The sequence below is a fragment of the Hypomesus transpacificus genome, chromosome 1 (genome assembly GCF_021917145.1).
Source record: "Hypomesus transpacificus isolate Combined female chromosome 1, fHypTra1, whole genome shotgun sequence".
NCBI classification, from domain to species: domain Eukaryota; kingdom Metazoa; phylum Chordata; class Actinopteri; order Osmeriformes; family Osmeridae; genus Hypomesus; species Hypomesus transpacificus.
Window position 1 is genome coordinate 883,038 of NC_061060.1, and position 24,937 is coordinate 907,974.

Sequence of the window (24,937 nt, forward strand, 5' to 3'; positions counted from 1 at the left end):
GCAGTTTCTATCAGGGAAACCAGGTCGTTGCCTGAAGCACTAATGTGGGAGGTGGCAGTGTTTGGCTGTAAAAAAAAAAAAAAGATATGTTATCTATTTGAATTTGCTACTCCAGAAATGAAACTCGATTTGATGTGACTCCAGTTCATATCAAAATGTCAAGACGTGACAGGAAATATGGTTTTAGGTATTTATATACATACTGTAGCTGGCTGGGTGCCACTTATTACCATGTGTAAACGCCTGCCTTCCAATCTGTCCACAGTGTTCACCAGATGGTACTTAATTTAGTCCCAATTCATGACATTTTCTAAAAGAAACCGACTCTTGTCAAGATTGTAGATTTTCATTCAAACAAGCAGGCAACGTCCCCTCACTGGAACAGCCCCTGCATGCCACCATAATACAGTCCTGGATTCTTTTAGCAGATGAGAGACTTCCAGCACAGGGGGGTTGATTTGAACCTGTGACCTTTTGATCTGGAGTCAAATGCTTCAACCACTGAGCTCACCCTACTCTGTCTTTCTAGGGCTCACATCAGTTCAATCTTACCCAGCACTCACATGGACAACGTCCTTATTGTGTGGGACTTCTAAAGCCTAGTTTATTTATTTTTATTTATACTTATGTCGCCGACACTTTTGAAATGGTGGCAGACGAAAAAAAACATGTGTCGCTCAGGCTGCTGCATTTATACTTCGGCAAACAGTCGCCTGTGCTCAAGGTTTGCGTGACGTAAACAGAATCATTTTACCGTTACATTCATAGCCATGGTTACATTGTTTACGCTTTGTAGCCTAGGTGATCGATCGGAGAAAATGGCTGTAGCTAATTTTGAGAGGCATTATAAAGGTGTGGATATGTTCTAACTTGCTGTGCCAATCTCTCCTTTATTCCTTCCATCTTAAACAGCTGTTGAGCGTTCACTGAAAATTCAAAACAATGCAGTCAACGACGCGTGCCGTCCATCTAGCCAATCACACTTGCGCGACACTATGTGACGACATCAGCGCCAGTAGAAATTTCTCCTGGTAGGCGACACTTTCAAGCGACGGTTAAAAGTGTCGACTGTGACGCCATTTCTGTCGGCGACCTTTTCAAAAGTGTCTGCGACCTAAGTATAAATTGGGCTTAAGGGATGAATAGCTTTCTTGCGAATAGTCGGCCCACATGAAAAATATACTACGAGTCATTCACCATGTAAGTTCCAAACATTGAGTGTATCAATGACTATCACCTCATTGAGCGCTGCTGAATAACCTGAATGACTCAACCGAAATGATGATGGTAAAATGACATTGAGTTGTCAAGTGAGTGATGAACAGCAACGTAAGAGGCCTCAGCCAAACTCCACTGGGCAGATGTGTCTGTTTACCCAAAGTCCTTGAAGGCAGAGTCTTTGGGTTTACCAGACGCATTGAAACAAGTCTCATGGTCACATTTTGTTCATGTTGACTGAGCGTTGTCCTCAGTGTTCTGACAATGCACCAATCATTGCTAAACACGTTCTGTATTGCTGTTCCCGTCGTGTTGAGGAGGGAGCAAGTGGCAGACATGCCTCAGTGTGTGCCTGAGTCAGGGGCAGTGTGGGCCTGGAACAGGGGCCTGAGACAGGGGCAGTGTGGGCCTGAGACAGGGGCAGTGTGGGCCTGGGACAGGGGCATGAGTCAGGGGCAGTGTGGGCCTGGGACAGGGGCAGTGTGGGTCCGGGACAGGGGCAGTGTGGGTCCGGGACAGGGGCAGTGTGGGTCCGGGACAGGGGCAGTGTGGGCCTGAGACAGGGGCAGTGTGGGCCTGGGACAGGGGCCTGGGACAGGGGCAGTGTGGGCTGGAAGCCTGGCTTTGTCATGTTGGTTTTCTTTTACTGAATTCTGTAATGTTTAAAACATGATTTGCTGTGTTTTGGAGGTATGTCGAAATATGTTTTATTTTAATTTTTTATGAGCGTTCAAAGGAAAGGGCCTGCAATGACGTTAAATAAATCTCTACAATATGCTGTGTGAGAAACCTTGAATATGTTTTTCCAGTATTAGTCTCATCAAACTTGAGTAGTGTAGTTTTACAGCTAATCAAACTGGGTGTGGTGTGGGAGTGTTGAGATCAAGCTGAATATTGAAGCAACCCTTAAAATATTGGGGTCAGTAGAAAATACCTTAATTTTTTTCTCCCCTCTCTCCTCACACTTAACAGCTATGTAGCCTTACAATCCGAGGTTTGATCTGAAATTCAGATGAGCGAAGCCGTGAAGAAACTTGAAGAGGCTAGAGCTGCACCCTGCTAACCTTGTTAAAAGATACTTTGATAGTCTGTGCGGGGTTCCTTATTAGTGTGGCAACACCGGCCATTTCAATGAGATTTTCTTGAAATCTATTTATATTAGATTAAATTTATTTTTTGGGGGTGTTTTATTTGACTGTGACAGAGATAGGAGACCCAGGGAGAGAGAAAGGCCATTCATCCATCCATCCATACTGTACACCTACAACATCCATACATAGCCTATACAAACCAAACTATTTCCGGTGTGTTCTCTTACAATCATAGTCCCCGCACTGTATTTACAGCCCTGTACACATGCACACGCTTAACCTAATCTCCTTCAAGTGTTGTTGCGATAGCGATCTTTTCTTGCAGTTTCCAGTGTTTTTGACCTCGCCCCATCGAAAGCAAAGTGGTGAATATACCTTCACAACAGTCATGCATTAGAGCGTGTGTTTCAAGCAATCATGCACTCACACATGTGTTTAATACATAATCAGGTTGGCGGTTCCGTTTGGTTCTCCAGTTTGTCATCGGGAACATTTTATTAGTAGGAGAACTTAATGGTTTCCACTTAAATGTCCCAATTAGCAGAGAGGGCGTAGTGTCACTATTCATTTGAAATCATTACAGATATTTGCATGAATAATGAGAGGGGAATAAAACAGGTGAAGCCCTCCCCTCGTGCTGCGGAGCTCCAGCTCTGGTCCACGTCTCTGATTACAAACTGGTATATGGCATTCGAGGCAATTCGCAGCCAATTGCATCCATCAACGCTTTGTATTCAAACAACTGCAAAAAAACAACAAAAACTTTCCGTATAATGTATTTCCAATTTACATACAGCCAAAAAAATCCCATAACAGTTGTAAACGATTACATTCATAAACATAGCAGTTTAAACACATTTTTGTCTCCCTCATGGCCAGAGTATTAACATTAATTACATCCACATGAAATAAACCGAAAGATAGATTCGCTTCCAAATGCCCAACAAGGTAGTAAAAATGTTAGATCGGAGAGGCCTGTTTCTTAAATCAATTCCCTCAATCAAAACAGATGTTCCCTCCCATAAATGCAGCAGAAACATTTCCAGTCTGAAACGCGGGCTGGAAGTCTCGCTTACAGAGCAGACAGGCGGGTTTCAAGGTCATCATCAGCTAGAAGCTCTGAGACACTTACGGCTCACAAGTTGAACATAGCTGTCAGTTTACGCTATTCTGAATCCTAAATGAATCGTTTATGTTAATTCAAATGAAAACATTTAATGATAGTTATCCAATTTAAACTGACTTTAGCCCAGATGCTTAAGCCAGATGCGCGAGCACATCAACTTAGTCACAGACGATACATTCGCCAGGCTTTGACTCCCATGTTAACTCTACCAGTGAATGTCCATAACGTTAACACGTATTATTTCAAGATTAGCAAACATTTTTCCGATTGGTTCCACAAAAGTACTGCTTCATGTTCTCCCAGATTCAAATCAGTTATCAAATATGTGCCCCATTTTGTGTTCAAAACAGGCAGTTGTTGTGCTGGCCTACTTAACTCTGGGTTCTGGGTGTCTTTGATTTGTGATGCCAGAAATCTACTGCCTAGGGGGAGTTAGAAAGTAACTCAAACTTAATGCAACACTATATGAGTTAATACTATGACATGGAAGGTCATGTGAAGTTAATGTTAATGTCTTCTCTTCAGTACTTTTGCCAAACACACATTGTTTTAATTGTTATTTTATTTGAACTACTATTAGTATATACTAATTAAAGTGAATATGTCAAACACTGCACACCCTTCAATGTAATTGATTTCATGCATACCATGTGTAATCTTTCAGATGTAGAATAACATATTTGCTATGATATACTCGTGTCTCCATGATGTTTTAGTCTCAAGGACTCTCATTAGTGTTTGAGAGTTAAGTATCGTGTAGACCATTAGCATTGAAGAGATCCATCTGGATTGATGATCAGGACTGTATGTTTGTAAAAGTATCTGTCACCAACCTGCCATCTGGTGGGAAGATGTAGCAGGGGAGAGCAGCGAGCTAGAGAGAAAACCATGCAGACATTTTGAACGCTCCGGACCTTTATGCCCCAATGTGACTCAGCCAAACGACAGAGGATAAGAGATCAACATGGAGAGAAAGAGAGAGAGGAAGGAGAGAGAGAGAGAGAGAGGGGGGGGGGGGGGGGTCGGGAGAGAGAGGGGGGAGAGAGAGAGAGAGGGAAAGGGAGAGAGGGGGGGAGGGGGGCAGAGGGAGGCAGCCAGCTGCAGGAAGAGGGATCCCAAGGTGTGCTGCAGAGTAAGAGACAGACGGAGAGTACAAGAGAGAAAGCAGACTGGTATCTTAAACCGGACGTCTCCTCGGGTGTCCTTCACAATGCCTGCTTTTTTTTCTTTTTTTCCTCTGTGAGGTTGGAGGCTAGCCAGGACCCCCTGGAGCCGCATCAAACAGAGAGGGATGAGGAGAGAGGGATGAGGAGAGAGGGATGAGGAGAGAGGGATGAGGAGAGTAGAGCCTCCTGATCTTTAAAACGCAGGCTTAAATTAGCCACAGAGATGGGGCTAATGGCACAACTGTCAAAACCTAAACAAAGAGGAAAGGGGGGAGGAAGAGAGACGGCAGTAGAGGGCAGGAGGAGAGAGAGAGGAAGAGTTAGAGAGGGAGAAGCAGGAGAGAGAGGAAGAGTTAGAGAGGGAGAAGCAGGAGAAAGAGAGGGAGAGAAAGAGTGAGGGGAAGGATGGAGGTGAGAGAGAGGTAGAATGAAGAACAGAGAGAGAGGGAAGGAAGTGAAAGAGGTAGAGAGAGAGAGGGGGAGGGTCAGGTAGAGGTAGAGAGAGGGGGAGGGTCAGGTAGAGGTAGAGAGAGGGAGGGGGAGGGTCAGGGAAAGGTTTAGAGAGGGGGGGGGAGAATGAAAGGTGAGAGAATGATTTCAGTCTCCTGGGAACTGAGTTGGAGGGGCACATCCTGCCAAACTGTCACACAAGGAAATAATAACCAAATAGCGATCAAATACAAAGGTGATTTTACTGCTCAGTTTTATTCAGCAATTCACCCTAAATTATGTTGACATTTTTTGTCAGTTAGCTATTATTTAACATAAAACAAACATATTTACTGGATATATGCCAAATACTGTATATATTTACAATTTGTTCATAGTGAGGCAACAAGAAAGTTGAATCTCTGTAGTTAGAACTTTGTATAGAACGAAATCATTGATCATTTTCATTTGATCATTGTGTGAGAATAAACATGAACATGTTTATTTCCATCAAACATCAGTTCACTTTATTTTGAGACTGATAGAGACAGAATACATTTCGGAGCCTCATTAGCTTATAATATGTTATGTATGGAATATAGCATTAACGTCTCCGGAAATAGAACACCTCAATTGCGATGGTCTTTTCTAAATTGCTAATTACACAGCTTCCTGATAAAATATGTATGAAGGCATTGTGAATTTGGATCTGCTTCCTTGGTCTGAGCAGTTTGTAAACAAGTGTAATCAGTCTAAATACGGCCTTTACAATGCAAATTTATGTCTGACTTGAAATAAACATGTTATTCTACAATATGGAAGTGTAAGAGACATTTGACAGTATGCACTCCTTCGTGAACTACTTCTAGGATCCGTGTAATGACTTCAGACATAAATTAACTTTATTCGGGAATGCCTTTGTGACATATCTACCGTCTGCATATCTCCGGAGTTAATAAGAATAAATTCCTCTTCGATCCAATCATCAGAGGTAAGTCTTAAGGGGCGATAACTATGCTGTTAACTGTCCCCAAGGCTGTCGTTGCGTGGGCTCCGCCTACCTTTAACTATCACACTGCATTCTTCAAATATTTAAATGTTCATATAAACCTTCACACAAAAGTTCAAATGATCCACCTTTGACTGTTCTGACCCCCAACTTCACGTTGACCTCTCTTATTGACGTTCTTCACGCTCTGTAGCTTCAAGCATATAACATTTACATTTAGTCATTTAGCAGACGCTCTTATCCAGAGCGACTTACAGTAAGTACAGGGACATTCCCCCGAGGCAAGTAGGGTGAAGTGCCTTGCCCAAGGACACAATGTCATTTGGCACGGCCGGGAATCAAACTGGCGACCTTCAGATTACTAGCCCGATTCCCTAACTGCTCAGCCACCTTACACATATTAGATGGAACATCAAGGTTGTGTTCATTTAGCAGACGCTTTTTGTACCGGCTCGTCATCGCACAATGGAAACTTTTAGAGGGTTGATCCACTAAAAATGTTAATATGTTATCTTGCCCTGTACTGTCCATTGCTGCCCAACAATTACTGAAGTATAAGTACATAATCCCTCATCGCGTCCCCGATCACTGGCAGTTTAGCAGCATTTAAAAGTGAGTGCTTTGCCTGAGCGATAGCTACGGTGCCTCGGTAATGAGCTAGCATAGAGACACAAGCAGCCTTGTGAGCAACACTGCGCCATTAGGAGATGCATCTCTGCCCAAGCAGAAGAGCACAGCTTAATTGGTTTAGTTCATCACGGCCAAAAAAGCTTTAATTAGTGGCAGGCCCAAGATGGATGCGAAAACGTAGGAAAAAGTATTATTGTGTGCACTACACAAGCCCGGCAACGAGGGTTAAACACAAAAGATCACAACTGGTAAAAGTCCTGGTGCTGGGTGGCTCAGGAAGAGACAACTGAGGCTTAAGGCTTCTTGTTAGGCTGCAGTAGCAGGATGTCGGCTATACTACGGCTGTCTAAGCGCTCTGTGTTACAAGCTACAGCAGTGGGTGACTATTAAATAATTGTATAGCTGATATCTGATAACTCTCTGAGACATGTTGCAGAGATACGACCTATGGTAAAACAAACCAGACTAACTGAGAAACTAAAAGACTGTGATTCTATGCAGTGTTTGAGTAGTGCAAACAAGGAGGTAAATTATCATGTTTAGTTTGTTGTGATCCTTTCTCTGATTCAAATAAAATACCAACTGTGATGACAGGTCATATGGTCTGTCTTTGCTCTGGAAATAACTGAACATATTCATGTTTTCCTGCTTCCAAAGCAGTGCCATGAACAGGGCAGATCCTGAGTCCTGCCGTTTCCACCCACACCACATCTGAAGCTGAAAGATGATCTGCATTTGCTATTCACTCATCTATTTAAGACACTTATCTAAGACTTATTACTTACTGCTAAATAGTTGCCGTACAATATACAGCAAACCTCGATAAATGAGGTTCTCATTAGAGCTGAGCCATGGGGATGTAGACCCTACAGTAACTGGGACCACATGTCGGGAAGAATCTGGAAAGTTCAGATCAACCATGGTTATGATAACGAATTTGAGAATACTATCACAGTAGGCAATGCCTTCCTCTTTTAAACTGAACCTGACCCACAGGAACTCAGTATTCCCCTTCTGCTCCCAATTCATGGAACTCATAAATATGAGATGTAAGCACCACAAAGAGATATTGAATATAAATATTCATTCAACGTTGGTGAATGGATTTTATAACCACACAAGCTGGATATCCCAGGTCTGGGGAACTGTCAAGCAGGGGTAATACAGCCATATCATGGCTGGATAGGGTTTTACAACCTGATCCTGGTGTTTTACAGTATAGACTTTGGATGAGATGTTGCCTTCAGCTGGGCATCTAGTTACAGGACATCCAGAATGTCGGAGGTAGAGACGTGTGCAAAATAACACAGCTGCTCCGATCTGCTTCTGCAATGTTGCAGAAAATAACGTCTTTATAAATATATTTATTTTATTATTTATGAGTTAGCTGTCTCAATGGTGACATGCACCGGTTTGCCTAGAGGGCAGGTGACCTATTTTCTCTCTGTTGAAGTGAATGAAGCCGGTATTTGAACAGAAAAGAGAGGGATCGGATTCTCTGCTTGATTCAGCCAAGCTTGTGGATTAATTACCCTCTACCTAAACCTGATCCCGTGCTGTGAGTGAGACACTTCTACCTCCCCTGGATCAATAATGCATTTTTCTGTCTCTCCATTTAATTTGCACACAGACCCCGCTTCTGACGGCGTCATCGTCTCCCACGAAAGTACAGGAGAGATACCTGATATCCAGACCAGACCAGCCCACCTTCCCTGCTCCCCTGTTAGCTGACAAATTGATTCTTTAATGTCCTGCGTGGAAAAATCTCCTCAATCAGGAACGCCGCGACAGGCAGTGTAGCATGTTGAATTCATGTAGCTTGAGTTTTGCTTCGTCTTTGGATTGGTAAGAGCACTGGTCAAGCCCCTGGACATTGGATAGGCTAAAGCCAATGATGAACTTTTAAGGAGATTAATGGGCTACCACACGATTTAGGACGAGACTTAAGAGCACATCCTTGAACAACACAGGACGGTGCTGGAAAGGTCAGACGATCCTGAGGTAGGTCATCTGATCTAGTGTGATCTGTGTGTGTGTGTGTGTGTGTTTGTTTGTGAGCAAAAGCGCATGGGTATTAGTTTGGTTGTGCATTGAAAGGAGAGACAAATGTAGCTCGTTCCTACTCGGTTGCTTTGAATGCTTGTGGTTTGGGAAATGACGTAATGGCACCACTACTTTCTCCCATGGCGAGGTGAATGACTCATGTGGAGAAGCTTCAGTATTCGGGGGCTTTAGCTCATCTTTTGAAGTAGCCTGACCTTGTGGGACTGTGGCACGATCATATCCTTTCACTGTTAGTGAAGAACATGTTCAACTAGGGAATCCTGGTTGTTGGGAACAGTTGGGGGTTAGCGATGCTCTGTCTGGAAAAAGTTAGTGTAACAAAACACAATCAGCTTTGAAGGATCCATTGTGTGATCGACTGTTCCCATGGATCTAGCCACCTCTCACAACCTACGTATCTCATCTTAGCACAAATTAATTATGCATCACAACATTGTGTCGGTATGTAACGTAGATCACTTACGCATCTTTCTACCGATTGATTTAGGCTACATGATACTATGCTTCCCAGACACCAGGATGAACATATCACAGCAGCTTCTTCTGGGCCCGGTTTCCAGAAGCATTACTGCACGTGCATCGTACGACCATCCTTAGAGCCACGTTATCTTAAATATGCATTTCCCGAAAGCGTCGTTACTTACGTGGCACTTAAAATCCATCGTGAAATATCGACATTGGTGGTAATGAAAACGTGTGATATTATCTTTTTCATTCCTGTCACTGTATTTCTCAATCAGCCGTTTGTGCTTACAAAGGGCAAGAATGAAACAAATCGATCCGACATGATTTGAAAGGTCAATATTTAGGTTAGCAGAATCCTCCCTTGCACTGTCAATTCAGTAATCATTCCCCTGACCAAGTTCCTAATGTGTATAATGAATAGTGCTTATGTTACTCGCTGGACCAACATTAAATGATAAGTCTCTCTGTGAAAGATAGCAGTAGGGTTCAGGAAGGTCCCCATCAACACAGATAGTGGCCATTATAGGAACCAAATGACAGGAGCATCCGCTGTTCTGTCCCAGGGGAGATACACTATGCAGCGTGATAATGGATTCAATCTGGCCAGTTATCTCTTGACAGGCATCTGTGTGACTTGGGTTGAATGAGCGAAGAAGGTCATACAACCAGATACTGTACCATACAGGTACTCTCTATAGACAAGATGGTGGTGAGAGGAATTCCCATTAGGAGAAATTGGGGAGTCTATACGCTTTCAGAGGATTGGGATTCTGTCATTGCTCATCAGCTCATCTTTGGACATTTCGAGTGACATCATCTATGTGCGCCCAGGAGAACACTGAACCAATTAACCAGCCGGATGGCTTCTGGTAGTCAAGTGAACCAACCTCTGTTGGGAGAGAAGAAAACACAGTCCAGCCTTGATGTGCTACAGCAAGAAACTTAGTTGATGATTTGAATCTTTCATCACATCCAGGCTTAGAATGCTTAAAACCAATTGATTGTTGTAAATCAACTTTTTGACAACATTAATGGTGGTCAAAAAGCAACTGGCGGGTTTTGATATTCATTTTAAATAGATGTGGCCCATCACTTTAATGGTTATTAAGTCAGATAGAGTCTGTGTTCATAATGATTTTTGTATCTATACCCAAGAGACCATTATTCTCAACATTTACAACCAAATAGCTGTCTGTGTAACTGTTACATATTCATATATTGATAATGTACAAGTTTGGTAACATAATGAAGAATGCAATACTACTACACAGTATACTAGTGATAGTCCTATTTAAACATACATTGTTTAACTCAGAAATAATCCCAGAAGAAAACTGCATTACTTAACCAAGCCTTGTTTCTACTACGTACAGCCTTTTTATTCACTTGACAAACATTTAACACATGAATAGGTCTTGATTAATTATCGGGTCATAAAGGGTGTTCATTAATTACTGTAAGATGTGTTGGCTTGTGTCCACTTAATTTTTTCTCTGCAGCTATCATCGTGTTCATGTGCTCACTTCAGTGATCAAGGCATTAGCTGCCAACTGACCAGAACTCCTCTGAGCACTGTCATGGCAATGCATTCTTGAGTTTTTGGCCTAACCCGGGCAAACAAACGAGGGAGGAGACAGACACGGTGTCTCTCTTCTAGCGTTTTGTAATTTACTGTCCCAGCTTGGTGATAATGTACACAACATTAGTGGAAAACTAATATCAGGGATCGATGCTTGGATAATCCTCTTAATAAAAATGTGACCACATCCAGTCTTGGCACATGCTGTTGCTGTTGGTGGTGATTATGACAAAGAAAGCCAGATTTGTCAAAACAACGTGTCGCAGGTCGACGGTGACTGGATTGTGTCAAAGTTTTCTAGTAGCATGGAAGGAACTTTTTTTTTTCTCTGTCACGGCATGTTTAACATCTGACTTGGTCAACTTTGCCAGTTTTGTATCTTGCCCATTCTGTCAGGATGTTGACCAGAGCTGAGTAACAAGATGCATGTTGGCATAAATAATCAGGGTTAATTACAAGACTAATGGCCTGTGCTGCTCACTTAATGAACATGCAGTGAAACTAAAAGCTGAGCAGGATACCAGCCTACCCCCCCTTCTGACACACCAAGGACAAACTCCAGAAAAGCAAAACAAACAGGTCTGGATAAGAAGAAACTCCAGAAAAGCCAAACAAACAACAACAACAAATACTTTAACTGGAAAACATTTGGACTTACTTGAAAATAAAAACATTGCCAAAGTGCAATTAGTAAACGGCACCTTGCTGGATTCAACACTATAGTTTTTTTTTAACAGTCAATATTTGCATATTTGCCAGTCACACAACTAAACTGTTTACACATCAAACCATACTGTCCGCATTTTTGGGTTACTGTGAGTTGTGTTCGGAGAGAGAATCCCCTCGTGCCGATGTTAGCTCTCAAACGACAGCTCTTGGCTGGAACAGTGGCCATCCAGTAAGCCAGGGGGATTCTGGGAGTTAATATGTCCTTGTAACCCAAGACCTCCATTGAGAACGCTGAATAGAGAGTGCGGATTCACTGACCGCAGTTCTGTCATCATTGCGTTGTGACCTTTTCAGTTCCCTCCCTCCTTTGGAATAGCAGATCCCAGGGCAGTGGTTGAAGGGAGCAGAACCGCAGCCCCGCTGCACCAGACTAAGAGGGCTTAGTGTAATATTATGTTTCCATTATAACCCATGCATAACAGGAGGCCTGTTCGCTCAATAATCCAGGCAGTATACTACTGTGCACTGTAAATATGAAACATCTCTTCTGGTGTCTGAAAGTGTCTGTCTCCTGTATCCACGGTATGATACTGAACATGCCTGAGAAAAGAACGTTCTGAAGGTTTCAGTCATCTCCCTTTTAGGAGCGATGATCAAAATAAGTTACTCGATAGCAACACAACATTTAATCTTTCTTACATCTAAAGGTAATTTCTCGATCACAGAATATCCTAGCCATGCCTCCCCTGAAAGGAGTGATTTACCCAGCTGGGAAAAACGTTAACCGTTTTAATGATCGGGTTAAAGAGGTTGAAGAGTTATTGTTCCTACAATGTTTTAACGATTAATTAGCGGGATCCAAAGCCATGGCTGCATCTCCAAACAGACCCAATCCATATCCTATTGCATATACACAATACATTGCATACATGCATTTCATAAGCAAAGGAAAGTCACACATTAAACAATAGTATTGTGAACTCCACACTTCCTAAATCTGTTTCACTGTGGGATCGGAAGCCTTAACAAGCATAACAGCGTAACAGTCAAGAGATGGATGTCAGCGTGACCTGGTGGCTGGTCTGATTGCGTCTCTCTCACGCGTTGATGTCGATATAGTCTCCATATTCAGGACACCCAGTGTGTGAATGTGTTGATTGGCCCAAATGGCCCCAAGCAGAACCAATCACCATCAACTTCTCTACTTATCAACAAGCAGGCTTGTTATCCCTTTCAGAAAGCAAGATTTCACTTCGGAGTCGTCATTCATTTGACCATCAGTATCAGCCATGAGTATGAAGTTGGTTCAGGGGAATCGTTCTGGGTGAATCTGGGGAATCGTTCTAGGTGAATCTGGGGAATCGTTCTGGGTGAATCTGCGTTGTTTCTGAGTCATTCATCACTCTCAAGATCCAGTCACACTTGATACAGTAGGGTATGGTGTACCCCACTAATATATAGAAATGCCTTGAAATAGTCAGCCTATTTCACAGTTGTGTTTTGAAGATGGTGTTGCCGTTCATAGAATGTTTTTGAATCTTCATGATATTATTTACATTTACATTTATTCATTTAGCAGACGCTTTTATCCAAAGCGACTTCCAAGAGAGAGCTTCACAAAGTGCATAGGTCACTGATAATAACAACAAGATAGCCCCACAGCATTGCGGGTAGTCAAAAACAAGAAGTACATATTGTGAACAACCAAAAAATAGTGCTAAAGGGAAGAAACCATAAGAGCATGTAGTTAAACAACTTAAAATTACACAACCTCTGTATTTTAAGACCTCTTATTTAAGACCTCTATATACCATCATGACATGGCATGACATGACAGCATGCCACAAGGACACACTGTCATTTCCTGGAATTCGACGTGCCAAAAAACGAACAGATAACTATCGTCTTTGGTACCTAACCATATTTTTTGGTATCTCACTTTTACATACATACATACACACACAGCCTAGAAATATCTCAGATGTTTTCAACCTTGGTAGAGTGTTTATGGACAGATAGGTGACAAGCCGAGGTGATGCTTGCTATTGGATATTGGATGAAAGTAACTCAGTTGACAAGAATCCCTCTTTTGGTCGCTTCTTGCAGAAAGGAAAACAAATATCAGTGTTGTACCAGCTGTCATTGTCACAGACCTCGATTGTAAAGAGTGTGTGTACTATTTCCGCATGGATTGAACAATATAAATGATGCCAAGTAGACAGTAGGATTATTGCAGTGTTTCACTCTCTACATCTGGGCTGTCCAACCATGTTCCTGAAGAGCTACCGTTCTGTTGGTCTCCATCCCAACCCTAAATCCAGCATATCTGACTCTAATCATTAACTGGTGGATAAGATAAGTCATTGGGGTTGGAGGGTAGACCCACAGGAAGGTAGATCTCCAGGAGCAGCATTGGGCCATCATGCTCCATATTATACAATGTATATATAGAACACTGTGTGATTATTGCTTAAAACAGCATACTAATGTAAGTCACTACAGTATGTTACAGTGTTCTAGAATAAATACTGTGTAAAACAGAGAGTGTTTCAGCTTGCTACCCAACTGCATAATGCTTTTTCATGCTTGAAGTCCCAATTAACTCTAGTAGAAAATACCATGTCAGGTCGTTTTAAAATACCTTGATGCTCACCCTCTAAACAGTTACTCATCGTACAATAGATACAGTGTAGTGTGTCGAGAATGGTTCATAAAATCTGATTTGGGAGCAAAGATTATTCACATCTTTGTTATCTGTTTTATTCATGGCTGTGCTGTTCACATGCAGTATGCCGCATGTTGCCGACCGATTCAATTCGCTGTCATGCCAGTGTCTTCGAATGTGGGGGTAGTTGAACGTGCGCATTGATAGAATATACCAGAAAGTGCCATGCATGCATTTTCTGGTCCTGTGCTGCTACTGTTGGGGTTAATGAACGATCTGAGGAAACAATAGGACTATTACGAAGAGAAATCTGCAAGAGAGAAAAGGGGGGGAGAGAGAGAAAATAATCTGGTTTTCACCAGGGAGTGTTTTGGAGGTGGACATAAAGCAAATGAACCATGCTTATTGATTGTCATTTTGCTGGCTTCAGCTTCCTAGAAACTACAAGGAAGCCCTGTCTTCCCTCTCATCGCACGGCTCATTGTTCACCATGGGCTAATAAAGAGCTTTACTGGCACTATTATGTATTCTCTAAGGCTAGTGACAGACTGAGACAAGGCTTCAAAATGGAGCCCATTTCACATGCAAACACAAGTTATGGAAAGCACTATACGACACATTCCATGGCAAATTGTGCCTGCTTCGCTAGCCGCGTACTAAACGTTTTTTTCCTCAGTCTGGCTATCTTCCGAGAAAAAAATAAAAGACAAATCATGTTAGAATGTATTATATCAGACTGATATACCATTCAGTATATGCACTGTGTAAAACAGGAGTTACGGCTACCTTGCTGTAGTCTACTTTCATGTCCTCTCTCTCACGTTTCATTGTTGTGTTTTCACGTGACGATGTGGGATTGAATTCTCGAGACCAAGTGCAGAATCTTTTGACACCCCTCCTCCCTCTCCTCCTCCTGTTTTATGCTGTTTTGTGTGTGCACCATTACATTTGCAAGACAAAAATAATAACTAGATGAATGACGACGGTTTAGAGATGGATGGTGATGCTAGGACAAAAACATTTTCATTTTTCGCCCCCCAAGAGATAAAATATGGATGTAAGTGTACTGTAGTTATACTGTAGTTATAATTCAGTTACATTTTTCTGGATGGCATTGAGGTTACAATCTTAATAATTTTATTTTTTCAATAAAATGAAGCCTAGTATTTGTCGAATACAAAAGAGAACTGAAAGAGTTCCTCATTCTCTTCTCTATCCCTCTTCTCTCTCTCGCGCAAATTACAGTCGGAACCTTTGAAACAAGCAATAGAAATACCGATAGGACTCCTTGCTCGGGTTTTATTATTAGTCTCATCTCTCTCCTCCTGGCTGACCTCTGCTGAGCCCTGCTGATGTTGCGTTGCGACCTCTTGTGATGTGCTTCTGAACCGGGGGTCACAGAAGCACGCTCTCGGAGGACCGAGAGGCCACAGTTGCTTTTGTGAAGCGAGCGCAGCAGACTCCGCCCCCCCGCCCCGAGGTGTTCTCCAAGCCCTCTCTTGTTCAGAGCGATGAACTCCACCTCTGAGTGGAACCCTGACCTTTCAAGTCCATTTCCTGCACATAATTACCCCTCCTGCCTGTTCTCCATCATGACCCCTCATTAGTATGGACAAATGATTATTCGTGGTCGTAGCAGACTGCTGGTACCATTTGAGAGAGGTGTTGAACTGGCTCTTCAAGCAATGGAGTTCTATGTAGGGTTGTTGTATGTTGGGATCTGTGTTGTGGACGTTTGCATCGCAGCGCATCAACAGACCCGTCCTCATGGCTTAGCACCACATCCCATCATGATACAACATCCTCATCAGCGAGGCTGGGCTGCAGATCGCTGTGATGATGCCATGACGCCTTTAGCCTTTGCGGTCAATTAGAAGCGAGCTCATAGGCGTTGGACACAGTAGCCAGTGGAATGTGATTTGACACCAGCTCTGCTAGCGCCCTGCCTCCGTTCACAGCTGCCTGCTGAGGTTCTGCACAAATCAGCAGATGAACAGGCACTGCAGTGTCACATGATCTGGAGGACGAGGAAAGAGCTGTCCAGGTGAGAGGAACATCTTAACACCTGATGATGTCACCCAGCACAGTTCATTTGGATAAAAGAGGGACATGCTAAAACCATTGGCATTAACAGGGGGAGGTTGGGGCTGACTCAAATGCATTACCTAACTGAAAGACACTAATTATTCCCAGGAAGTAAACAAACATATCTGTCCAATTAAAGATCTGCTTCATTGGTGGGGATGGTTTTGTTTTTGTGGGGCTGGGAAAGAAGGCTCCTTTGTGTAGCTATCACCTGAATGGCAGTTCCTTTCATGCGAGCGCCTACATTTGTTTATGATGAAAGTGTTGTTGTTTGCCCCTTAGAAACACACGGGAGTGAACTCCCTCGCTCCGAGAAGGAGAAGCTCTTCACCGCACACAATTTCAGAACACTTAAGCGATACTGGATCCCAGTGTGTTGCTGGCTGCCAACGCCAGAACAGATGCTCTAAAATTGAATATAGATTTCAGTGAGCGAGGCGGTGTGTCTGATGAATCTCAATTTGCCGCCGTCCATATTTCATAGCAACTACCACTGTTGTCATGCAGGGGAGGTAGGGTGGGAGGGATGGAGAGATGGTTGAAGGGAGGGAGGGATGGAGAGATGGTTGAAGGGAGGGAGGGAGAGAAGGAGATATGGTTGAAGGGAGGGAAAGAGGGAGAGAGGGCTATGGCTACACATGTCAAACCGTCAGTTTGTTACAGAAAGGGAATGATGTGTATTCTATAACGAGTAATGTTTCACTTTCCATCTCCTGTTCTGCTCCCAGGCATGGCAGGAGACATTTGATTACAACTCTGAAACTAATCACAAGTTTTCTTTTTTTTTGGGGGGGGGGCTTGTTATGAAAAGAATAAAGACAATATTTCCTAATGACAGAAGTTTGAATCACTTCTCATATTGTACCGCAGTTGTTGTCATAGCTAGCGGAGACAGAGAGATATCTAGGTGGGTTTTTGAAGTGTGTGGATGTTAGAGACTTGTCTATTTATAGATAAAGTACAACTCAATGTTTGGCAATTCCTGTACTTTTCATTGTACTGCCTCAGAGGCTGCAGTTGGCACAGTGCCTGCTGTTTCAGAGCGATTGGTTTGCGTTGGTTGTCAACACTCACATATTAGATGGTAATAAATGACTGCAACTATCTGCTCTTAAGCCTCGTACCAGGCTGGTGTGTCTGAATGTGTGGAACTGAGCCACACGTGACCTAACCCTTCTTCAGCAGGACACCCAGCACAGATACGTCCAGGGTCAATCGGAGCAGACCCAGTGAATCTCACCCTCAGATTCTCAGCACAGACCCTCACACACACCTCCAGCATGCTGCAGCTAGCGGCTCAGCCCTGACCTGGGCTCAGCAGAACCCTAACAAGCTCTTTCTCTTCCTATAATGATGTGTGAGAAACACAGGTGTGGGGCACGCAGGGCTCATGTTTGCCCTGGCTGCACAGCCCTGGCACACCGACAGAGAGCAAGCATCCGTTAGAACCGTATGGACACTGTACAGTGGATGAAGAGGGGCATTCGACCTTTAAAAACAGTGGCTGAAGAAGTGCGTTCGACTTTTACAAACAGTGGATGAACAGTTATGCGATGACGTGTCAGTTGTTGATTGAACTTGTCTTATTAAAAACATAATAAGCGCTGTGCTGCTACAGCGAGCCTGCAGCGTACCGGTCTGTTGGCTGCTGGCGTCTGTCTTGCTGTGGCTGGGAGTGGGCTTCCTGCTCTGTGAATGCACATTAGGTTGTTGTTTCGGTTAGATGGAGGGAAGGGAGCGGGGGTTGCATAGAAAAAATCTAAAACCCTTTGGTGCGCATTACACAATTGTAGCGGGGGGACAGGAGGGCGAGAAGGCAGTCCCTTCTAGAATAATCTGAGTCGACACCGTACATGTGTCTGTGTGTGTTGCCTCTTCTCATTAAGGAAACGTGTGCGGTGCAGTCTGTGGAGGAGAACAGAGGGGAAGCATGTGGAGATGCTGTGTCCTCCGTCACCCCACTCTCCCCTCTCTCTCCCTGCTCCCAGCTGAGTGCAGGGTCTCTCCCTCTCTCTCCCTGCTCCCAGCTGAGTGCAGTCTCTCTCCCTCTCTCTCCCTGCTCCCAGCTGAGTGCAGGGTCTCTCTCCCATCTCTCTCCCTGCTCCCAGCTGAGTGCAGGGTCTCTCTCCCCTCTCTCTCCCTGCTCCCAGCTGAGTGCAGGGTCTCTCCCTCTCTCTCCCTGCTCCCAGCTGAGTGCAGTCTCTCTCCCTCTCTCTCCCTGCTCCCAGCTGAGTGCAGGGTCTCTCTCCCATCTCTCTCCCTGCTCCCAGCTGAGTGCAGTCTCTCTCCCTCTCTCTCCCTGCTCCCAGCTGAGTGCAGTCTCTCTCTCCCCTCTCTCTCCCTGCTCCCAGCTGAGTGCAGTCTCTCTCCCTCTCTCTCCCTGCTCCCAGCTGAGTGCAGTCTCTCTCCCTCTCTCTCCCTGCTCCCAGCTGAGTGCAGTCTCTCTCCCTCTCTCTCCCTGCTCCCAGCTGAGTGCAGGGTCTCTCTCCCCTCTCTCTCCCTGCTCCCAGCTGAGTGCAGTCTCTCTCTCCCCTCTCTCTCCCTGCTCCCAGCTGAGTGCAGGGTCTCTCTCCCCTCTCTCTCCCTGCTCCCAGCTGAGTGCAGGGTCTCTCTCCCCTCTCTCTCCCTGCTCCCAGCTGAGTGCAGGGTCTCTCTCCCTCTCTCTCCCTCCTCCCAGGTCCTGTGAGCCCCGGTCAGTCACATCTGCTTTAGCTGAAACGAGCCCCTTCAGGAGCTGAGCGTCAATGAGCAGACACACACACACACACACACACACACACTACACGTACACACATTCATGCATAGATACATATGCACACACACATGCACATGTAACGGAGTTACATACCACCTCAGGTATGTAACAGGCCACCCGCGTCAATGAAGAGCTAGCTTTGTTTTGGTGTAGTTGGTAGTGGTCACGCTTGGCAAGTCGGAGGTCGTGCGTTCGAGCCCAGTGAGTGGGCTATAGAACTGCTGTTGAACACATACCGCATATGAGAAATTAGAAGATATGTGAGAGTTGTCATGCAGGCTAAAGTAACAAGGATTAGAAGTGTGTATCGAAGGCCTTTTCATGTGGCCACACCGCATCTCACCACCCTGGTCCTGCTCCACCAGGTAGCAAGGTGTAGTTTTCACGTTCTGTCCGCAGTAAAAGTGTATTCATTATTTGGGGGAGAACAGAGGGCGGTGAATCGTGCCTCCTCCGCTCTTCCTTCAGGGCTTTTTCGCTTCGGTTGCTTTCTTCACCTCAATCGGAGCGAACGCACTCTTTAATTGGCATAATGATGTGATTAATTGGTTACTTGTCATCCTCCACAACAAGCCCTCCGAGTTGCACACTGTAAAAAAGTCAATCAAGCGTGAGTTTACAAGTAATCAAATGCTAAAGATTGGATAGAGCGTATCAAGGATGTCCAGCTGTGTGGAGTAATTACGGCGGCTTTATTAGCTCAGTCTCTTTACAGTTGAAAAGAGTCGTTTGTTCGCAGACTGAAAGACTAGGCCTACAGGAATGCTTCTCGGCTTGTGGTGTCATCTTTGCGATGTGTCGTCATAGAGGTCTGACATGTAGTGCCTCTCTACACTGCGGTGAACTGCAGTGAACTGTCACGTTTTGACAAGACCTATTTCTCTCACGAGGAAAAATCAGGTTGAGGACTAACAAGGAGTTCCCATGGATAAATGAGCCAAATAGTTGGATGGCCATTTTGTCCTTGAACTTTAAATCAAATACAAATAGGCTGGTTTCAACAAGAGTGTTCTGAAACAAAGTTTTTATCTTTTTTTGCCTTTTGACTTGAGAGAATCGAACCCATCTGTCTGTCTCTCTCTCTGTCTCTCTCTGTCTCTCTCTTTGTATCTCTCTCTGTTTCTCTCTGTCTCTCTCTGTCTCTCTCTCTCTCTCATCATCTCTCATTAACAACTTAGGCACGCCTTTTGCATAATGACCCTCCTCTGTGCTTCCCTCCAGCTTGTATGAGGGGACTCATTATTAGTGAGATCCGCAGACGAAGACCTGCGCATAATTACCGGGGTCAGTCCGTGTTCTAGGGACAGGAAAGGATCATTGTGAAAAGAAAATCTAGTTTGATAAAGAATTCAATTTCATTTGCGGTGTCGGATTGCACAGATATTGTCTGCTCAACTTTGGTAATGACATTTGTACGAGGTGGTTTCTGTGTCCAGTTTTGATTTTGAAAGGAATTGAAAGTAGTGGGAGGATGGTTCTTGTGTAAGAGGCAGAAACCAGTACTTGTACTTTTTCTTGTCTTCTCTTTTTTACCTCTGGTTTAGACTCTCCAAGGGGTGTCTATCAACAGTCTGTTTTCAAATGTGTTTGAGATGTATTGATCCACTCTACCATGTGATTAGCTTACTCATGATGTCTCTCTCCGTCTGATTCTCTGTCTCTGTGTCTCCCTTTCTCTCGCTCTCCCTCGATCTCAATCTCTCTAAAAACAGATATAAAAGGCGGAGAGGAGGTGATAACCGAAAGTGAAATAAGAACAGGCCAAAGCCGAAAGGATGATTGTTTCTCAAAGTGGTAAGCACTACGTATTTTCAGTCTTTCAATTCTTGTCGTTTTTTTAACTCAACACTTTGAGTTTTTGCTTTTTCTTTGATTTCATTGTCCATCCATCTCTACATGCATCTCCTTCTGTCGCAGATGGATCTAGATCACATAAAAGAGCATTCAGTCAACCATCACGGGTGGAACAGACACCATGATGGCATATGCCAGAAAACCATGTGAATCATAATTACAGTAGCATAATGTGATGCCAAACACTTTATGAACAAAGCAATAGGAAATGTATTCTTAGCAGAAGTGTGGGGAATTTCATGAGGTATTGCGTTTTATCAAATTGGACGTGTAGGTTTTGATTATAGATTCACACATATACCTCAAGCTAATTTAGATTTAATTCATCTCACCAGAAAATGACAGTGAATTTACAGAAATGACACTGAAAGTCTACAACTGTCTGGCTGTGCATGTTTAGTATGTCATTCCTTGTTTTTCCTAAAACAATAACTGTCAGCATGTGAATTCAGATCTTACCCACACTGGCTTCTAATTAACAAGTTACACAGCAGCAGGTTTGATCAGAGCTGAGATGAGGAGCCTTGGCTGAACAGGAAAGGAAAGTGATGTTGTGTGAAGGGAGAGAGAGCGTCAGACACATTCTGTCAATCCCCACTATCACTCTTAAATCTTCATCTCTTGTTCTCGCAGGAAAACCCATCCAAGCACGGAATAGGGTTATGCATCTAAATTAAGATGCCATGTTTGTGAGTGGAATGCACCGATGCAAAGTTTGATGTATCTATTTAAACCCAACCGCTATTAATCGCCCTTCTCAGGCAAACCGGTCTTTCACTTTACTTGTTTCCTTCTTCTTCTAAATGCTGTATTAAGTGTATTTTCATCTAAATGGTTTATTCTCATGAGCGGTTTCTCTGATTAATCTTAAGCTTTGCCTAGGGGTGCATTACTGTGGCATCATGCAGGGGTGTGATGGATGAATCTTGATTTTTGTGCTCAGCAAATGTGCCCATCCCTGTCAGCTGACTAACCCAGTAGTACCGTTATTAAAGGAAGGCTTGCTTTTATTTTCTCACACATTAACAGATTTCTCCACACTTGGCAAGTGACTATTGAAAACAAATCAGTACAGTTGTTCTGATTTATTCATTTAAATAACCGTTTATCCATCCTGATATCAGATAACGGTGAACAACTAAGAAATTAAAATAATGTGTTGTAGTCTAAGTAGGTAGTAAGTGTTTTTTCCTTGACCCATAAGGACCAATGTGCATTGGAGAATATTACTGTTAACTTCACAAATTAACAGTATTACTGTTGTTTCGCATGTTGTGTGAGGATTATTCAGTTTCAACAAACATCAATTATTAATGTGTCTAATTTGCATACTTGCCTCAAGCAATGAACATGCTCAGATGCCAAGAATACCATGGTAACCTTGGAGATGTGTTGGTTCTTGTCTGGTTAAGACAAAATTCAAACCACCATAACCATAAACAGAAATACTGTTGGTTGAATGTTTCATAATTAGCATGACCTACTTTTGAAGTACCTGTTCTGAGTCTGACCCAGTTTTTAGGGCTAAACTACCTTCATAGATGCCACGAGGCTCCAACCTTGATATCCAACAACCAACACCTTTCACATGCATGCACAATGCATGAACTACTGCGGAGAAAATATCGAAAGAGAATATAAATCTATATTTAGTACATGGAGGCATAAGCCGGCTAGTTTCAGAGAGGTTGGGAACAGGGTGTCACTGACGAGCCAGAAATTGGCACAGTTTCTCACCTGCCACTGAACACGAGAAGAGTGAAGGGAGTAGCCCAAAGGAAGCAATGCAGCTCCATATCAATTAAGTCAGCTTCTATTCCCCGTCCCTGTGCCTGCGCTCACGGACTCCCCGCCAGCATCTCTCAGCTGGGTACCTGCGTGATGGGGAGAGCCCAGCGTATTCCCCAACACCCGCAGGTTTGCACCAACATCCTCACCTGCCACAATCCATCCTGGATGTGCAGGGAGAAACAGGAGCTTCTAATTAGAGCGAGGGAAGAGAGGCGGCATCTTTTGGGATTCCGCGTGCGCATGCTGATGCGGCGAGGAGGAGGATGCAGAGGAGCTAAACGTTGACTTTATTCCAGGTGTTGCAGTTTGGGCGGTAGATTTTTCTACTGGGCTGTACTAGTTAATCCCTTTTTCACCAGAGACTCCACTGTGCTGTTGGGCATGCACCGTTAGACGTATTGTGCAGTGAAGTTGTGAATGTACTGTACTTTACTGTAGGGTCTGGATAGGTTGCTGTAGAGTTAGTACAGAATTAAACCATTTGGAAATAAGGATACCCAGCCAATACCTGCCAACCAGGAACCCAAGGCAGTGAGAAAGCCATCAAACATCTTAAACCTGCTCCCTTCCAGGATATCTCCTCTCTCAGGTGCCTTCAGATCACCTGCCTGCTCCGGCAGTGCACGTGTTTAGACGTATACAGTGGAGAGTTTCCCTCTCCAGAGACAGAACATGAGAGGAAGGCCTGGACTACCTCTCAGCCTGCTCCTTTCCCAGGGACGGGGGCTCTGTGTGGCAGAGGAAGGTCTGCTCTGAGCTGATAGTGGATGGAAATAAACATGCCTGGGTCTCCCATTCAGTGCAGCTGGGGTTATGATAATTTATTACAGAGAATGAAATGACATGTTTCCATCTCATAATTATTATTTTTATTTTTTTCTATCCTGGAGCTCTAAGGCAGGGCTTCATCCATAAGGGAAACTTTAATTCGAGGAAGGGAGTCGGGAAGATGAGGAACTTTTTGTGTGAAGTAGAGGGAATCATAAGCACTGGGAAGAAATTCACTTTGCATAGAAATTATTTGACTTGACTTATTGTACAATTTAATAAATGCTATAAATGTACAGTATGTTTCCTGTGCATGAAGGGAATGTTTAAATGGGTTAGGGTTATGTTCACTTCGTAATGAAGGTGGACATAAAAGAAGACAGGCTTTATGAATAGCCAAAGTGGAAATGTTTATTTGAAAAGGAGACATCTGTTAAATTGCATCCATATTGCCCATTATTATAACTGCTGTACCCTTATGTCTCATTACTCTTCCTAATAGACTCACGTCTCCCCAAGTCTATTGATTCAATATCATTACTCTCAACACCACCTCCACTGCCAAACATGCCATTGTAGTCTGTGGCAATTGCTTTGTAAATTATACTGAAAAACATTTTGCTTGATTGATATTGGTGTGGCTGCTAGTCAGCATCCTATGATGTTGTATTGATGAAGTGGAGATTCGAAATGTCACTGGAAACCTGTTCCTCTTCTCTTCAATCATCACAGCTTCATGGGTACTGGTTCTGCTACGATGCCAATCTGTGAATTTTATTATGAAGCTTTCACTGGAAAGAAGCTTTAACTATGGATGCTGTTGTCGTTATGCATAATTAGCAGTTTACAGCACCTTATATTTCGTGTTGCAGAACCGAGACTTCCAAATAAGGTGGTAGGTTTGGAATTCATTGATCTTGTGTTCAAAACCAGACTAGCAAAGCCCTTTATTATTTAACTGGTGCCTTGGCCTGCAGAGTCAAACCACAACCTTCACTGTCTTCTTATGCTTATTTTACAGTATCAGCACAAGCCCAAACCCGAGCTGTAAAGCCAGGCTAAACTTTCAATAAAATGTTGAAATTGCAGGGTGCTTTAGTACCACTGTGACTGTTTAATAACAGCACAAATAGTAAAATACTGTGAATTTTTTTTCTTTATAAAGCGTTATAATCACATAGTGAATACCACACAGGAAGATCTGTTTTGGACTACATGTTTTTTTGTAACATGTTGACCCAATAAAATGAGGTCAGTAAATGCTATCAAAATAATTAGACTCAGTGTCTGAAAATCAATAGAGTAAAAGTACTTATTGCTTTGCAGTACAGTTTGTTTTCATTGAATTAACGGGTGATGGATTCTGCATCTAATTTGTTAGCAATGCTCTTTAATATGATTCTCTATTTAAAAAAACTAATAAAAGCTATTCACATGCTGTTACTGGCCATCTTTCAGTCCCAAATTTATGGGAAAAAACTTTTGTTCGATCTCGACAGAGGTGGAGATTCTTCCCCAGTTACTGGTCACTAGTTCTAGACAGAAGGCCTCCCTCAGAGCAGATGTTTTGAAT

At 43.5% G+C, this 24,937-nt stretch overlaps 1 protein-coding gene across 1 annotated transcript in view; it reads left to right on the forward strand.

Moving 5' to 3' along the window:
- The window catches only part of lingo2 (leucine rich repeat and Ig domain containing 2), a 159,450-nt gene that overhangs the window by 70,162 nt on the left and 64,351 nt on the right, over positions 1–24,937 (forward strand). Inside the window, exon 4 of the mRNA XM_047025409.1 lies at positions 20,664–20,745. The gene's annotated coding sequence lies outside the window, so the exon portion shown is untranslated. The remainder of the gene's footprint in view (positions 1–20,663; positions 20,746–24,937) is intronic.